Source organism: Diabrotica virgifera, chromosome 2 (assembly GCF_917563875.1).
Source record: "Diabrotica virgifera virgifera chromosome 2, PGI_DIABVI_V3a".
NCBI classification, from domain to species: Eukaryota; Metazoa; Arthropoda; class Insecta; order Coleoptera; family Chrysomelidae; genus Diabrotica; species Diabrotica virgifera.
In genome coordinates, this window is record NC_065444.1 from 116840417 (window position 1) to 116857402 (window position 16986).

Consider the following 16986-nt stretch of genomic DNA (forward strand, 5'->3'; position numbering starts at 1 on the left):
TGTCGAATCTCTGAGTTGTAGATTCTAGACCTAAAAATATTAAGATTTAACTAAAATTTCTTCAATAAAATGTGGCTACTTACTGAGTTACAGGGTGTTTTATTTAAAAATTTAAAAATTATTTTTACCAACTACTTTAAAACTATTTGACGTATCCTTATCATACTTGGCAGAAAGTGTGGCTATTATATACCCTACTAAATTGTGATTAATAAACGTTTCTAGCTAGTGCCAGAGGCGTACGACAGGGGATCGTGAATTATTGACCCTTCCCAAATTCTACGCCACTGAGTAAATTACTATTTTAGCGTAATTTTTCGATTCTCCGATACTTTGTATGTAAATAGCTTTATTGGTATCGATAAGGTCATCAGTTTGAGAGATATTGGAAGTTTAAAATGAATGAATGAATGAATCAAAATAACTATGCTGTTTTATTTTTAACGTCCAATATCTCGAAAACTAATGACCTAATCGTTACCAGTAAAGAGTATATTATTTATATAGAAAGTATTAGATAATCGAAAAATTTTGCTAAAATGGTAATCCCCTCAGTGGCGTAGAATTTGGGAAGGGTCAATCATTAACTATTCTCTGTCGTACGTCTCTGGCAGTAGCTAGAAACTTTTGTTTATCACAATTTAGTAGACTGTATAGTACCCACACTTTCTGTCAAGTGTGATAAGGATACGTCAAACAGTTTGAAAGTATTTGGTAAAAATAACTGTTAAATTTTTAAATAAAACACCCTGTAACTCAGTAAGTAGCCACATTTTATTTAAGTGATTTTAGACCAATCTTAATATTTTTAGGTCTAGAATCTAAAACTTAGAGATTCGACATTCTTAATGAAACTTAACCCTAAAAGGGCCCGTAGTAATATAACTCCAAGAAAAAAAAAAGAAGAGGAAAAAAGAAGAAAAAATTTTGATAATTATTGAAAAATTCCCAGCGACGTTATTAAAAAAACAAATTATAAACAAATTTGAATAATTTTCAAATGCCATTTTAGTGGGAAGTTTAATTAAAATTTTAATTTATCAATACATTTATAGAAAATATACATAAAAATAAAAATAATAAGATTTAATACGGGTGAATATTTCTTTGGCAACAACCGCGTTTTTGCATTTGAAAATAGAGTAACATTTAATAAGCAAAATCAATATCTCAAAAAATATTAAATACTTTTCGACCAATTTTTTTTTTATTTAATACTGATAACATAGAGCAAATTTTCTTGTAAAATAATATATTTTATAGTGCTTATTAAAAACGCTAAAAATAATTTTTTGCAAATTTGTTTTTAAAGTTTTATGTATAATTATTTAAATAAATAGGGGGTCAAATTTAATTTAGTAAATCTTATGTGAAAAATTTACCCTTCAGCTTTGCAGAAAACAATCCTATAGACCTTCATTAGTAACTGAATAACCTCAGCAGTTAAAAAAGTATTTTTTTTGCAAAAATGACCCCTTTTTAATTATTTCAATATTGATCCCCTTATATGATTTGGATACTTTCTTGAAAATATCTTTTGTACCCACCTAAACTTTGATATAAAATTTGTTTCAACCTGTACGAATTTACATTTTGATTTACATGTAGTGTAATTTTATTTTACTAGACTATAACCCAATTGCCAGAAGTAAAAGGTGAAGCTAGGTACAAAAAAACACCAGTGGAAAAATTGAGTTTATTTTTCACAAATGAGATGTTATATAATTGTTTTTATTTTCTTTGGTATTTTGCTAATGTTTAAGAGGCTTAATGAATTAAAAATAGGTATCATTCGTGTTTAATTTAATTCCTTCATGGAGTAAGCACAACCCTCCGCTTGAAAGCATGTCAATGGAAATATTTTTTATGTCGGTCTCTGACACCGATGTTAGCTTTCATGTTCAGAAAACCTATGTTAGTTGCGGAAGGTTAAAACCGGTTGAGATGTGCAAATGAAATTTGGTGGGGTTTAGACGTAGTTACTGCACATTTTGTGATACTTATACAATTAAGATTTTGATATTCACCATTGGCACGCATAGTGGTAATATGAAGGGTAATATGACCAGTGCCAATAGTGAATATAAAATTCTAAACTATATGTCAAATGATCTACAACAGCTACGTCATAAAACCCACCACATTTCATTTGCATATCTCCACAGGTTTTAAAGCAATAAATATATTATCAGTTTGTAAAAGAAATTTCAACACCCCCTATCTCGGAAACGAAGAATTTGCGAACATACGTTTATACAGAAAACTATCATTCTTTCTTTATGCATAATTACCACGTAAAGTTGCCATACTTATTTAAAAACACCCTGTATTGATAAAAAAATGGCTAGTTGTTAAAATATCTAACTTTTTTATGGTTCGACATAGGCGAATGAATCAAAAATCAAAATGTTGAGAAAACGTGAGGCTATACTTGGGTATTAATTTCAGTATTTTACAAATGCTAGAATATCCCACAGGGTGATGCGAACTATGAGAAAAAAAGACAGTTTGATTCGTACACCCGGTATACAATGAAAATTTACCTTATTAGCAACAATATTATTACTAAAATATTGTTAAAAGATAAGGCTATAAGATATTAAAAAAAAACTTAAATCGGACCATACGTTTAGGAAATTCGAGGCATCAAAATGGCCCATTTTTAAGGTGGGCGGTTAATTTTGGCCCAGAGTTAGTTCAGAGAAATAAGGAAAAAAATATCCTGTTGGTGACACAACCCCCTCCAGGCTGAAACCAAATTTTTTGAGTAATTTGGACATCTATAATAATAACCTATGTATATGTTTCATGCAGCCGATTTTGATAATATACATAGTTATATAAACAAATGAAGATAAAAAACGGTAAATTTTCGCTTTTTTCGTCTATTACCAAAAAGTTAAGTATTTTAAACTTTGATAGTAAGAAACTCATGAATCGTATAAAAAACTTTAATATAGCGTTCGCTGAATATGTCTATCATTATTGGCTGCTTAGAAAATTGAAAAATAAATCATAAATGTTGAGTTTTTATAAATATTCATTATTTATGTAAAAATTAAAACCTTCTTATTACACGGAATGCTGAGACTTCTGGTGTTTAAATCACACCCTAAATTTCAAAGCAATCGGTCAAATAGTTTAAAAGTTATTTAATTTGTTTATCCCCAATTTTTATTTTTTTGCAACATTAGTCAGAAAATAATGAAGTTATACTAATACTTTGGATAGTTTATGAAAGAAGAAGATTTGCGCGATTAATTTAGTTAAAAAAAATGACAAAAAATAATTCTAAATATTGCAAAATTATTTTGCAAGAACATGTGAATTAAATAAAAGGGGGGCTAACTTCGTCCCTAATTGTCCTAAGACAATTGTTTTTCTTTTTAAATGTGTATAAAAATTTAGTCTTTCTAAATATGAAAAAAAAAATTTTTTTTTCTACGGGTAACGGTTAAAATGTTATTCTAGTTGTTTATAAGTTAGCAAAAAATTGACATGTTGTTGCAAAGTAATTTTACACTGTTTAAATTTACTTTTTGTCTTTTTTCAATTGAGTTAACAGTATAAAAATTTTCTTCTTTCATAAACTGTCCGAGATATTACTGTAACCTTATAATTGTCTGACTTATAATGTTGCAAACAAAATGAATTTAGGATAAACCAATTAAATAACTTTTAAACTATTTGACCAACTGCTTTGACCAACCTTAATTTTTACATAACTTATGAACATTTATAAAATCTCAAAATTTATGACTTATTTTGCAATTTTCTAAGGAATAAATAAGCATAGACATATTCAGCGAACGCCATATTGAAGTTTTTTATATGACTTATGAGTTTTTTATTCTCAAATTGATTTAGAATGCCTAACTTTTTAGTAATAGAAGAAAAAGGCAAAATTTTGCCGTTCTTGATCTTTAACTGTTTATAATTTATAACAATGTATATAATCATAATCGGCTGCAGAAAACAAATAGGTTATTAATATAGATGTCCATACTATTCAAAAAATTTGGTTTCGGCCTGGAGGGGATGTGTCACGAGAAAAATCTTATTTCTGTGGACTAGGTGTATATATTTTTTAAAATAATATAAGGGGAATAGAATAAATATACACAATAGATAAAACTTGTGCAACATAAAATATTTTAGATGATTATTATGAACGAAGCTTAAATTTGCTAGTAGACGCAAGGGGCCAAAAGATGATGATGATGAACGCTCTTAACTTGCTTATGCTAAGATTGATATCTCTTAATTACTACAAATATTTATACGATTAGTAATTAAACGTAATACTTTTTATTAAGGGTTTCTAACAATACAAAAATTTAACTTATATTATGGTCACAATTATATTCGTTTTTTAACAAACAAAAGATGCTACAGCTATTACAATCTCCGAAATTAAAAAAAAAATACTGGATCCTTTGTAAAATATACTTATATTTAAAAGACCCTAATAAATGTTACATCACATTAACAAAACATTTTCAGATTAAAAATATCCAGAGGTCATACTTAATAATTTTTATCCTTAGTCAATGTTTTAAAACATTTTTTCTTAATTAATTAGGTTTTACTTATTTTGGGGTTTTTAGCACTGATAGTGAATTTTTTAAACCGAAAACGTTTTTTAAAGGTGATGTGACTTTATAAGGGTCCTTTAAATATAAAATTGGAAAAGACTGTAAGACTTGTACACACTTCTAAGTGGGTTAAAACGGCAAACAAGTGCATGTTCTCAATAAAATTGATAGTGTGTAAAAAAATGTTCTATTATCAGCTAAGTACTTTCAACACATAACGTGCCATTATCAGAGCTTCCTAAAAGGACATTTAGGATAAGATTTTTTATAAAAAGGAAGATTTAAAAACTTACGTCCTCTTATAAAACCTTCATAGAAGAGCAATTGCTAAACGACACAGTAAAAACATAGATTCTGGGCAAAAGCCACAGGTATCGGTTATAACAACCCCTTAAAATGAATAAATTCTCATCTAATTTCTTTTTTATTTTAAAAAGACAACATGATTGAGCCAAACCATTTTGAGCCCACGTGAACACCTGAGGAGGACTGTCATTCATTAAAATGATAAAGAAGGAACCACAATCTTATGCGACGTCTATATTCGTAAATAATAATTAAAAATTAATTATAATTGAAAATAACTAAAAAGCCATGTATAGGTTAAAAGAGGACGTAAGTTTTTAAATCTTCCTTTTTATAAAAAATCTTATCCTAAATGTCGTTTTAGGAAGCTCTGATGATGGTACGGTATGTGTTGAAAGTACTTAGCTGAAAATAAAATATTTTTTACACACTATCAATTTTTTTGAGAACGTACACTTGTTTGCCGTTTTGACCTCCTTTAAATATACCTTTTATAAAGGGTCCAGTATTTCTTTGTGATTTAGAATATACAGCCAACTACAGGAATTTTAATTTTCTCGTGGATATTTCGAAATATTTCTAGAAGAGATAATATTTTCCTTTTAATCTCTTTCAGAGACATACATTATAGGTCACCCATTAAATCTCTCTTCCCCTATTAGCCCGTTAATTTATATTCATAGTCACATTTTAACATGGATAGTAGTGCGGCAGATTCGTGCAAATATTATAATAATTGTCCATTTAATGATAGAAGCATAAAATTTGGACCACATATATCACACATACAAAGGTTCAAATTTAGATAGGAGGCCATCTCAGATTTCGCCTATTAAAAATGGCGGGGATGCAAAATGGCGACTATACATATGTGACTAATAGCACGATAACTTTTGAACGAGACTTCAGATTTCAACCAAATTTGGTATATAGGTTCTTTTTTTTTTGATGTATCAGATCGAGGTTTTGAACCGGAAGAATAGGTTTACCAGAAGTTGTGTTTTTCCTGTTTTTTATGTAAAAATATTTGTTTTTTTTTAATTATTTCACCCTATCTGTATTAATTTTTCAAATAGTAAATACGGTCATTTTGAATCCCCGCCATTTTTGTGAAATGCAAAATCTGAGATGGCCTCATATCTAAATTTGAACCTTTATATGTGCAGTATATGTGGTCCAAATTATATACTTCTATCATTAAATGCACAATTGTTTCACATATCGGCTGCACTATAGGAGACATAATCATATTTAATTATATAATGTGTGACCCGTAACATTGATCTTATTGAAAATCTAATTCTTAATCTAACTCGTATTCGCAACTTTCTTTAAATGAGAATTTTAATTAAATTTCTCACTAAACTATTCTACATTTAATCATTTTTCTTTGTCAAAATGCTCCACTGTTTAATGGCACTTCAATTTCCACTATTTAAAGGCAGAATATTGTAAAAGTTTAACTTTAGTACAACTTTAAACAAATTGTTAAAATGTAAACTAGACTCATATGTCTAATTAGAACAGGGACGTATAGATTTTCCAAAGACATTGTTCGATATACGCCAGTCAATGAGAGCAAAATCAGGATATTAGGGAGTTTTTGTTGCTACGTAACGTACGCATCTCCGTATACGTAAAGCAACTAACGTGTCGTAGAGGATGAATGTTAAAATAGGTAGTTTTTGTAACTGCCTTAACGTAACGTAAAGCAAATCGAAAAGTCACTTTTAAATTCCGTAGACATTCAAAAAAAAATAAAACAATGTTCACACAATATACAATTAATATACAAATGTAAAAAAAGATAAATGAATAATGAAATTGTATGGTTTTAATTGCTTCTATTTAAATATAAAAATATTATTTTTCCTTAGGTTAAAATTTTTTTATTTTTGTTTATACCTACTTTTTAGTTGTAAATTATTGTATACCTACATCAGAATTCCAGTAGGTATAATGTAAATAGTGTGGTAATATTTATTTGAAAATTTTACTGAAACTAGGTCATTTGTTTATCTAGTTATTAATTGTGGTGATCACTGTATTTCTTAAATTAATACAAGATTTGTTTGTTTTGCTTTATTAATAGACAACTTAAAAACAATAAAATTTTAAATCTATTATGAAGTTCCAATTTCCAATTACAAACAGAATAATTTTACTCAAATAGAAAACCAATAACCAATATAACCTTAAAATGTTTATAAACGGATAGTACGCTGATGAAATGTTCATTTGGTAGGTAATCGGGCAAGATCCTCGTGTGCATTCGGTGACTTTCGGCTCGATAGGGATGCGTATGAACCTAACGTACCAGCCCGTAACCTTAGGTAATACGTATCGCGATACGGGAGTTCAACCATTAATGCGCAAGCGTATATGTCAAAAAGATGCGTTACGTTTACGTATTTGTGTGCACAAAAACTCCCTATTACCTCCGAATTATATCCTACATTTACTTATCTCCTAATTCAAAGTCTGCCCTATGTGGATGTGCGCTTTTATCTTGGGGGTGGTTTCCACCCATTATGGGGGGTGGAACATTTCTTGGTCAAAGTAACCACGGAAGTGGTTATAAAACCAAACACTTAAACATAAAGCAACACTGTTCGAGTTATTCTTGCTTGAAAAATTGCCATTTTTATTGAAAAATGTCACCTTTCGAACGGTTTTTTGCCAATACCTTAAAAATTATGCATCTATCGCAAAAAATTATACAAAACATTTCTTGGCTTATAAAAAATCAATGAGTGGTCAAAAATCAAACCGTGGTCCTATTTAATATTTTTAAGTCCCCCAACCCCACTTACATGGAATTAAGTTTGAGCATGTTTAGTGTTATTCGATAGGTTTTTAAAAAACATTAAATACCTGTTTTTGGTTTTTCATTTATAAGTGTATTTCTCGAGGTATTAGACCGTTTCTATAATGTACCTATAGTATCAATACCTAGCAATATCTACCCACAATTATTCAAAGTAATGTTTCGAATAAAAGTTTCTTATTTTTGCGTAGGCAATCCGAATCTGCAATAAAGGATATGGAGTAATATTTAAGGTTTTAAAGCTGTTTGGGTGCCTGTTGGGTGTCATTTTATAGATTTTTTAAAAATATTGAAAATGTATTTTTCAGTTTTTTGATGCAATCTATATTTAGCGAGATATTCGACAGTTTTGCTACTTTTGGGACACCCTATATAAAAGTTAAAAAATGTGCGGTTTTAGTAAACAAAAATTGATGATGTTTTTTAATTCGGAGTATCTTGTTGCTTAGTTTTCAAAAAATGCAATTATTTAATTTTTGAATTGTTTATTTAACCGAGTGATTTGTTTAAAGAATTTAAAATAAATTCTTATTTTGCAAAATTTTTCTTTTCATATATTATTAGCAGAAAATGTTATAAAAATGATAGGTAACTTAAATTTTTATGTATTGTATACAGCAATAAACAATAAATTTTACAAAAATTCAATTTTTTATTTAAAATTAAATCGTGTTAATTTTTGTTGAATTAGGTATGCTTATTATTTTCACAATTGCTTTTCTTGGCTAAAAATACTACCAATATATTTTAAACAAATTAACGTACCTACGACAACTTTTATTGTTTTGAGAAGAAACATTGTAAATTTAAATAATAAACCGAAATATACAGTGCGTTCATAAAGTGACGCATAAATTCATTATTTCGTAAACCGGTGACTTTGATAAAAATCCCGAAAGAGGTCGATTTTTATTTTTAAATTGCGATTTTTTGGCATATAATATATCATACTAGTGACGTCATCAATCTGGGCGTGATGACGTAATCGATGATTTTTTTTTAATAAGAATAGGGGTCATGTGATAACTCATTTGAACGGCTATTCAATTATTTATTCAAAAATATAAACATTAACATAATTATTTATACAGGGTGTTCAAAAAAATTTGTTTTAATTAAATTATTTGAGACAAAAAGAAGAATATATGCAATTTATTTAATTCAAAATACGTTTTTCTATTGTCACAAAACTGGAACAAAATTTTTATTTGAAAAATAAACATTGATTTCCGCTTAAACAAATATGTTCACCCTGCCGTGAAGCAGGTGGGTGGCTGTTTTAGCATTGAATTTAAGTAAAAAAGAATATTTATTTGTCAAATAAACATTTTTTCCTGTTTTCTGACAACAGGAAAACGTATTTTGAATTAAATAAATTACATAATATTCTTATTTTTGTCTTAAATAATTCAATTAAATTTTTTTTTTGAAGACTCTGTATACACAATTATGTTAATGTTAATATTTTTAAATAGAGAATTGAATATCCTTACAAATGAGCTATCACATGACCACTATTCTCATTTAAAAAAAATCATCGATTACGTCGCGCCCAGACGTATGACGTCACTAATATGATATTATGCCAAAAAATCGTAATTTAAAAATAAAAATCGACATGTTTCGGGATTTTTCCTCAAAGTCGCCGGTTTACGAAATAATGAATTTATGCGTTACTTTATGGGCGCACTGTATAGAAGCAGTGTACAGTGATCTGTTAATAGCTGTAAGTACAGTTTCCATATTTGTAGTAGTTTGATTACAAGCATTGTTTTTATATAAATACGAAGAACATTATTTATATTTTGTATTTACCTATTAATTATTTAAAAACTAGTTTCAACTATTGGCATTATTTTAAATAAACAGAGTCGGACCTACCCAAATTAAAATTATTGAAATAAAAGTCCAATTTAAATTTAAAAAAGATAGAAGATTAAATTTGACAAAATGGCAGGTGGTACTTCTGACTACAGGGGTCCATCAATTAATCCCGATCAGCAAAACATTACATATTCAACCATCACTAAGCAACAACCATTAGCAAAATTCCCAACAAAAAACCAGGCCATAATTTTACCGGCAGTAGACGGAATAAGAACAGAAGATTACACCATTGCAGTAGGAACTATAGTCCATCCAAAAATGTACTGTTCTCATCCAAAATATCAAACGGAAGAATATGCATCTACCTTTCATGCATACAAGTCGTAGATGATGTTCTAAGTTAACATGGTGAAATTAAAATTGAAGAACATACAATCAAAGCACGTAAACTAATTACACCCGCTGCTAATAGATTAGTTAGATTAGTTTTATCCCAAGTATGTCCATCTATGCGCCATAACATAATCGAAAAGTCTTTAATTAATATTGGTATTAAATTATTGTCTCCGATTTCGTTCCTTAGAGTTTAAATACAAGACCCGCAATAGAGCCATGTACTTAGTTTTCGAAAACAAATTTACTTTGCACCTACAGACAATTTTACTGTACCCGTCTCCGTCCTAATTGATTTTGAAAATATTTCGTACCGAATGTTTCTTTCCGATAAACTAATTTCTTACAAATGCCACCAAACTTTTCACGTTTCCTTGGACTATACCTCAAATCCCTTTTATCCACAAAATACTAAAAAGCCCCAAACGGAGGAAAATTTTCTTCCACAAATACCATCTACTAGCCCCGAACAAAATCAAATTACACATGTAAATGACGAATCTCGAGAAGAAATGGATGCTCAAGTCCCCACTGATACCGATAATAAAAATAAACGATCTCACTCGGAAGTGTCATCCCCAACTTGCTGCACTCCTACAGAAACTATACCAGCAGAATTCACGAAACCAAAACCAGTGCAAATTAAAAAGAAGAAAAAAATTATCAAATTAGACAAATCCATTTCAAAAACTACTAATATTAAGTCATTATTACAACCAGTCAAACAATTTATCCAGGATGCATCACCACCATATGTACTAAATTACACCCAATTACTAGCACTCTTAGAAGACGTTCACGGTTCTTCCACCCCAGTAGAACTGGCCCTGGAATACACACAGGATATACACGGGTTGGGACATATGCTAACTGAAATATATCCCATGTTGAACGAAAGAGCAATTAAATCTAGAATTACAGGAATCAAGAAAAAAATACTTAGTGATATAAACCAAGATTTTAGTATTCAGGATGACACCTCTGAAGATACGCATCACAGGAAAATACTACTTTCAACGATAATTAAAAAAAAAACAAAAACAAAAAATTGACCAAATATATACAGATGCGTCAAAAACTTCTGAAATGGAAACCGTAGGCGCAGCTTTCGTTGACAAAACAATTAAACATCAGTTCCAGCTACCTAAGGAGTACTTCATATATTCCGCCGAATTGTATCCCATATCTAAAGTCCTACAACATATATTATATCAAACCAGCCCAAATTGGAAGCAGTCATTTTCACATTTTCTTTAAGCGCAATACGAGGAATATTAAGAGTTTACCCAAACCACCCAATACTATGCCTAATTAAAATTGATCTAGAAGAACTTTACAGTAAGAATAAACGGGTAGAATTTGTTTGAATTACATCTCATGTAGACATAATAGGTAATAAAATAGCTGATCAAGAAGCTAAAGAAGCCTGCTATACGAATAGACCAGATAAAGAGCTCCTAGAAATTCTTCATTCCGACATTCAAAACACCATCAAAGAATTTTCAATGAGAATATGGCTCGAAAGATGGAAAAAACTTGACGACAACAAACTACAACGCAACAACCCAAAATTTGTCACCAAAAGGGATGCCACAAAAACAACGAGATCAAGTCATACAACACCGCTTGAGAATAGGACATACCAGGTTAACCCACCAGTACCTAATGAAGAAAGAACAACAAAAACTGTGCTACGTTTGTGATATTCCTCCGACATTCGAACACATTATTGTTAGTTGCCCACTCTATCACCTGGAACGACTTCAAAGTGATTTAACAAGTGATCTGAAAAGTGCTCTGAACTATAGTAAATGTGATAAAGTGACTAAGTTTCTAAAACTAACTAAATTGTACAATCTAATATAAAAATAAGCTAAGTTCTCAGTTGTAATTAGTTGTTATAAGCAAACATCTGATTTTATGTTCAACTTTTCCACGCCAATAACCTTTCATGGTTGACGCGGTTTGATTAATAATAAAAAAAATTAACGTACAATATTTCAATGCTTATACCATATTTAGTACTATTTAGTTATATATTTACTAAATATAACTATTTTTTTCTACAACCGTGGTAAAAATGCAATTTTTAGCACTCCATACGAGTGTTAAAAATGCTAATTTAAGGCACTAGTGCTTTAAAATTTTTATGGGACTGCAGTTCGTATTGACCGTATAGGCAATGTTGATGTAATGTCAAAAAAATATAAAAATGGAATGTCAGTCAAGTTCAAGTAAAAGTTTTTGTATATATTGTCCTGTAATTACGTTTGTAGAAAAAATATTGTATGATATGCGTGTTAAAAAGTACATTTTTAAGGGACTAATATGAATTGCAGCACTCGCTTCGCTCTTTCTGCAAACTTTCACATGCGTGCCTTAAACGTGTACTTTTAACACTTATATCATAAATAACTATTATTTTAATTAAAAAAACATAAATTTTCGTTGATTAGAACCGATGATATTGCGACTTTTTTGAAGTTATGCATCTAGTTTTTGAAATAGTAAAATCATAAACAAAGTCCCAATGAACTCGTTTTTAAACTTTGTGTTTTTTAAATTTGTTTAAGACTGCAAACTGCCATTTCGAATAAACTAAAATTGACTTCCTACATGTTGATGTTGTCATAGAGTTATTTTGAATGTATACAAGTTTAAAATTCCATACTCTTTGAACCTGTTGTACAATATTTAACATAAATTATCTTTTAATCGTTCAATGGTTTAATTTGTATTATATAGCGGCCCCTAAACGGTCAATATTAACGTCAATATATTGTAAAATAATATTAGTAGGTCGACCCACTCGATGCAATATTTTTGCAAAAGAAATTAGTTCCCCACTGAAACCGGCGCTGTCATGTGGAAAAAGACAGCGAGTTCTGTGGCTATTGCATTACCTAGTTGTGTCTATAAAAAGAACAAAGGTAAATAAACGCAGGTGGATGAATGAATAATTTAAAAAAGAAATAAGTAACCTCATGAAAATTTATTTCATGATTTAAGAATTACTGAACCGGGTTATTCTCAAATATTTCTGCATCTTGATAATAATTCTTTATATTTTCGAAGCAATTGATCGTACAATTCATTTTTTTTTAATTATGTTACTGTAGTCTTTAGTCTTGTATTGATATTCCACAGAGCCGGTAACGACCGATATACTTTGATCCACTGTATAATAAACTTTCTTTTTCTACGAACGTTTAATAACATGCTCATTATTCGCTATTTTTTCCTAGATAATAGCACCCATTACTGTACCGGTGAGTAATAATTCATTACTCACGTGCTGAAGTTACTCACGGGTCATTACTCACGGGATGAAGTTAGATTCAAGTGACGCATGCCACTTTTAATATTAATCGTATATAAACTGCAAATAAAATTACTTAAAGTTGTTTATTTAATACAATAATTATTGTAATTTATATCAATAATTAACTTCGAAAATTTTTTAAAGGAATTTTAACTGTAACAATGTCAGTATATTTTTTACGTTTATATCTTGTTTATTAAAAATTTTGACGTTTATTAGTGACAGTGACATTAGCTCATTTTGTTTATGTTAATTGGAATTTACAACTAATATTGTGTTTATTTTTCAAGTTATATTGTATTAAATATGTTATAATATTATGTATAGTTATATTATTATATTACATATAGTTAAATGTAAATATACATTATAACTATTGAAATACGTCCACCGACAACAGCCATTTCCTATTTATTAGATTAATTGACAGTAGGTACAAATTTAAGCTTATAATTTTTCGGAAACGAATTGAACCACAAACCATACATACTCATAGACGTTTCACGTAAATTGTCAAGGTCAAGACAGCAAATTAGTTACCATTCCAATTCAGAGATGTCGCTGTCAGTCAATTCTCTTGTCATATTTAACAACTGACAGTTGACAATTAAATTAATTTACTTTTTATTTTACAGAACAGTTTGTGGCTTAAATATTTTATTATAGTGGTGTTACGTTTTTAATTAGATTTAATCACAATTTTAATCAATTGTATTAACCTCCTCTCCGTTTTTGTGAGTAGAATTTTTAGTTTACATTGATCATCCCGTGTTGTGTTTCTCCACATTTAAAAAACAATATAATAGGTCCTGAAACAGTTTATTTCAATAGACAAGTGTGTCATCAACATTTCGGGCCTATATATTTTTGGAAGTTTGTAAAAGGTTATAAGGTATTTATCTAAACAATCATCCTACAAGATTCTTTCAAAAATGTTCATTCAACTCAATATTGCACATCAGTGCTTTCACGTGACACATGGCAGTAGTGTTTATAGCATTTTGAAAACAAATTGGAACATTTGAAGTTTTCAGTAAAACATTGAATAAAACATTGAATTGTCTTTCTGTTGTATTAATTTCCTGCGAAATTTCATCAAAAATCCCGGAAAATTTATAATTTGAAATTCCTACATAACTAAAATTTGTCAATTTAGTTCCCATTCCAATCAAGAGATGGCGTTAATTCGATCCGAAAGATTAACATGGTCGTGAAACGTCTATAAGTATGTATGGTTTGTGAATTGAACTTATATTGACTATTTCTAATTGTATTTTGGCAATAAATAATAATTTTTTAATAGTAGGCAACCAATTATTCAGCCAAGTACTACGGGTAAATAGCATTTAGGTATTCTTGTAAATTATTATAATTTAAATATCGAGTAGTTGATAATTAAATTTTTTACTAATTAAAATAAAAAAAGGTCGTAGAAAAAGTATAGTATTCTACTCGCATGTAATGGCTATTACTCACTCTGATGAATTACGACACTCGCCTACGGCTCGTATCTCAAACTTCATCATCGTGAGTAATAGCCATCATTACATGCTCGTTGAATAATATACTATTCTTCCTATTTTCCTTTGGCAGCCATATTTTTAACCGCACCACGATGTTCACAGCAAGAGGGATAAAAGACGACTTAAAACATATTGCGCAATATAGGCAACATACGCTTCAATATTAGTATATTGTACAATAAAAATCAAAAACCTGTTGACTGACGCAGTATATTGCGCAATCGTTCAATGTGATTTACACACGATCAATATATTGTACAATTTTAAATATTGTGCAATATATTGACAAAAATATTGAGCATCTAGGGGCCGCTTAAGTCTTTCTCTTCAATTTGGTGTTTTCAGAATTTATTATAGATTTAAAAAAGTTGTAAGATAAAAGCTTTCTGGGAAATACTTTGCAAAAACCTTTAAGTGAAATCTGGTATTCAAAATCAAATATAGCGGTCTTACATAAAGTATACGTTGTTTATAAGTAAAAAATTATGTTAAATATTATTTGGAAAAGCTACATTGTTATACAGTATGTCCCTGTAAGTTGTATCCATATAGAAAACTTTTTTATTATTAATTTTACGAAAAAAAGTTATTCTTCATAAAAACTCTGCATGGTGCAAAACCTAAGATTCCATCATCAAATATCAAATTTTATAAACATTATACGAGGTGTGTCAAAAAGTTTGAATTTCACTCAAGAGTAAAGTAGCTTTATTTTTCACAATATTGAAAATTGCTATTATGAAAAGTTGTTTGGAGTTAAAAACTGTATTCTGATATGCAATTACATTTCTTCTAATTAAATTTTTTTTTTTTTTTAATTTATGGATAACTAACATTATTTTCAGTTATTTCAATTCTGATAACTCTTTTATTATTAATTTTACGATAAAAAGTGATTCTTAATAAAAAGTTCTGCATTGTCTAAAACCTAAAATACAACCATCTTATGTCAAATTTTATCAATTTTATACGAGGTATGTCAAATAATATGAATTTCGCACAAGAGTAAAATACCTTTATTTTTCACAATATCGAAAATTGTTATTATGAAAAGTTATTTAGAATTAAAAACTATGTTTCAGTATGTAATTATATTCTTCTAATTGAAATATTCTGAACTATAAAAGTACTTTACTACTTTTGATCAAATTTATCTTTTTTGACATACATCGTATAATATTGATAAAATTTGATATAAGATGGTTGTATTTTAGGTTTTAGACCATGCAGAACATTAAGAATCACTTTTTTTCGTAAAATTTAATATTCGTAAAATTTAATATAATATTCATAAAATTTAATATCTGATGACTAAATCTTAGGTTTTGGACCATGCAGAGATTTTTATGAAGAATAACTTTTTTTCGTAAAATAAATAATAAAAAAGTTTTCCATATGGATACAACTTACAGGGACATACTGTATAACTATATCAAAAAGTGTCACGAGAAATGCTTTAATTTTGCCAATTTTTTTGATCTAAATATTTACAAAATAATTCTGTTTATTTTATAATATTATTTTTAAGATTATGAAATAACTAATTTATTTTAGTAATTAAACGTTGAATCAAACTAATCAAAGTAAACTCCGAAGTTTTTATCTACAATTGTGTAATATGTAACCTCGGCAATCCTGACGAGATTGACCCAATTTAGTTGATCTTTCAGGTCAAAAGAAAAAAGAAATCTGTGCAAAATTTTTCTCGTCACGCTGATAAAAAGAAGGCACTTTGGAAACTTGACACTCCCCTTTATTATTCGAATGATATACTTGTTGTTAGAGGCTTTTCCAGCCGTTTTCCCTGAAGGAGAAAAAATGTCTCTGAGGACTAGAGAAAAACCTTCGGAACCGAAGCCGCTATGCTATTGACTTTTTTATGGTTTTGTGCCTAAAAGCTGAAAATGGATATATTCGATTTGAATGTGTCATTTTGGGATTGTCCCGAAACATGGGCTTATTGTATCAGATGGCATAAAAATGCTTTTGTTTACGTTACTCTCGACGTACAGAATATGTTACAATTTGAGCTGTGGTGAAATCGCAAAAAACACTTTTGAAAGTTATTTATTTTATAAATAAATAACCAAATAGAGGTATTTTAAAATTAAATCGGATTAATAGAAATAACTTAAAAGAAACAATATTACTTAATATGGGATATTATCTAACTAATAGCCTAGGCTTCAGCTA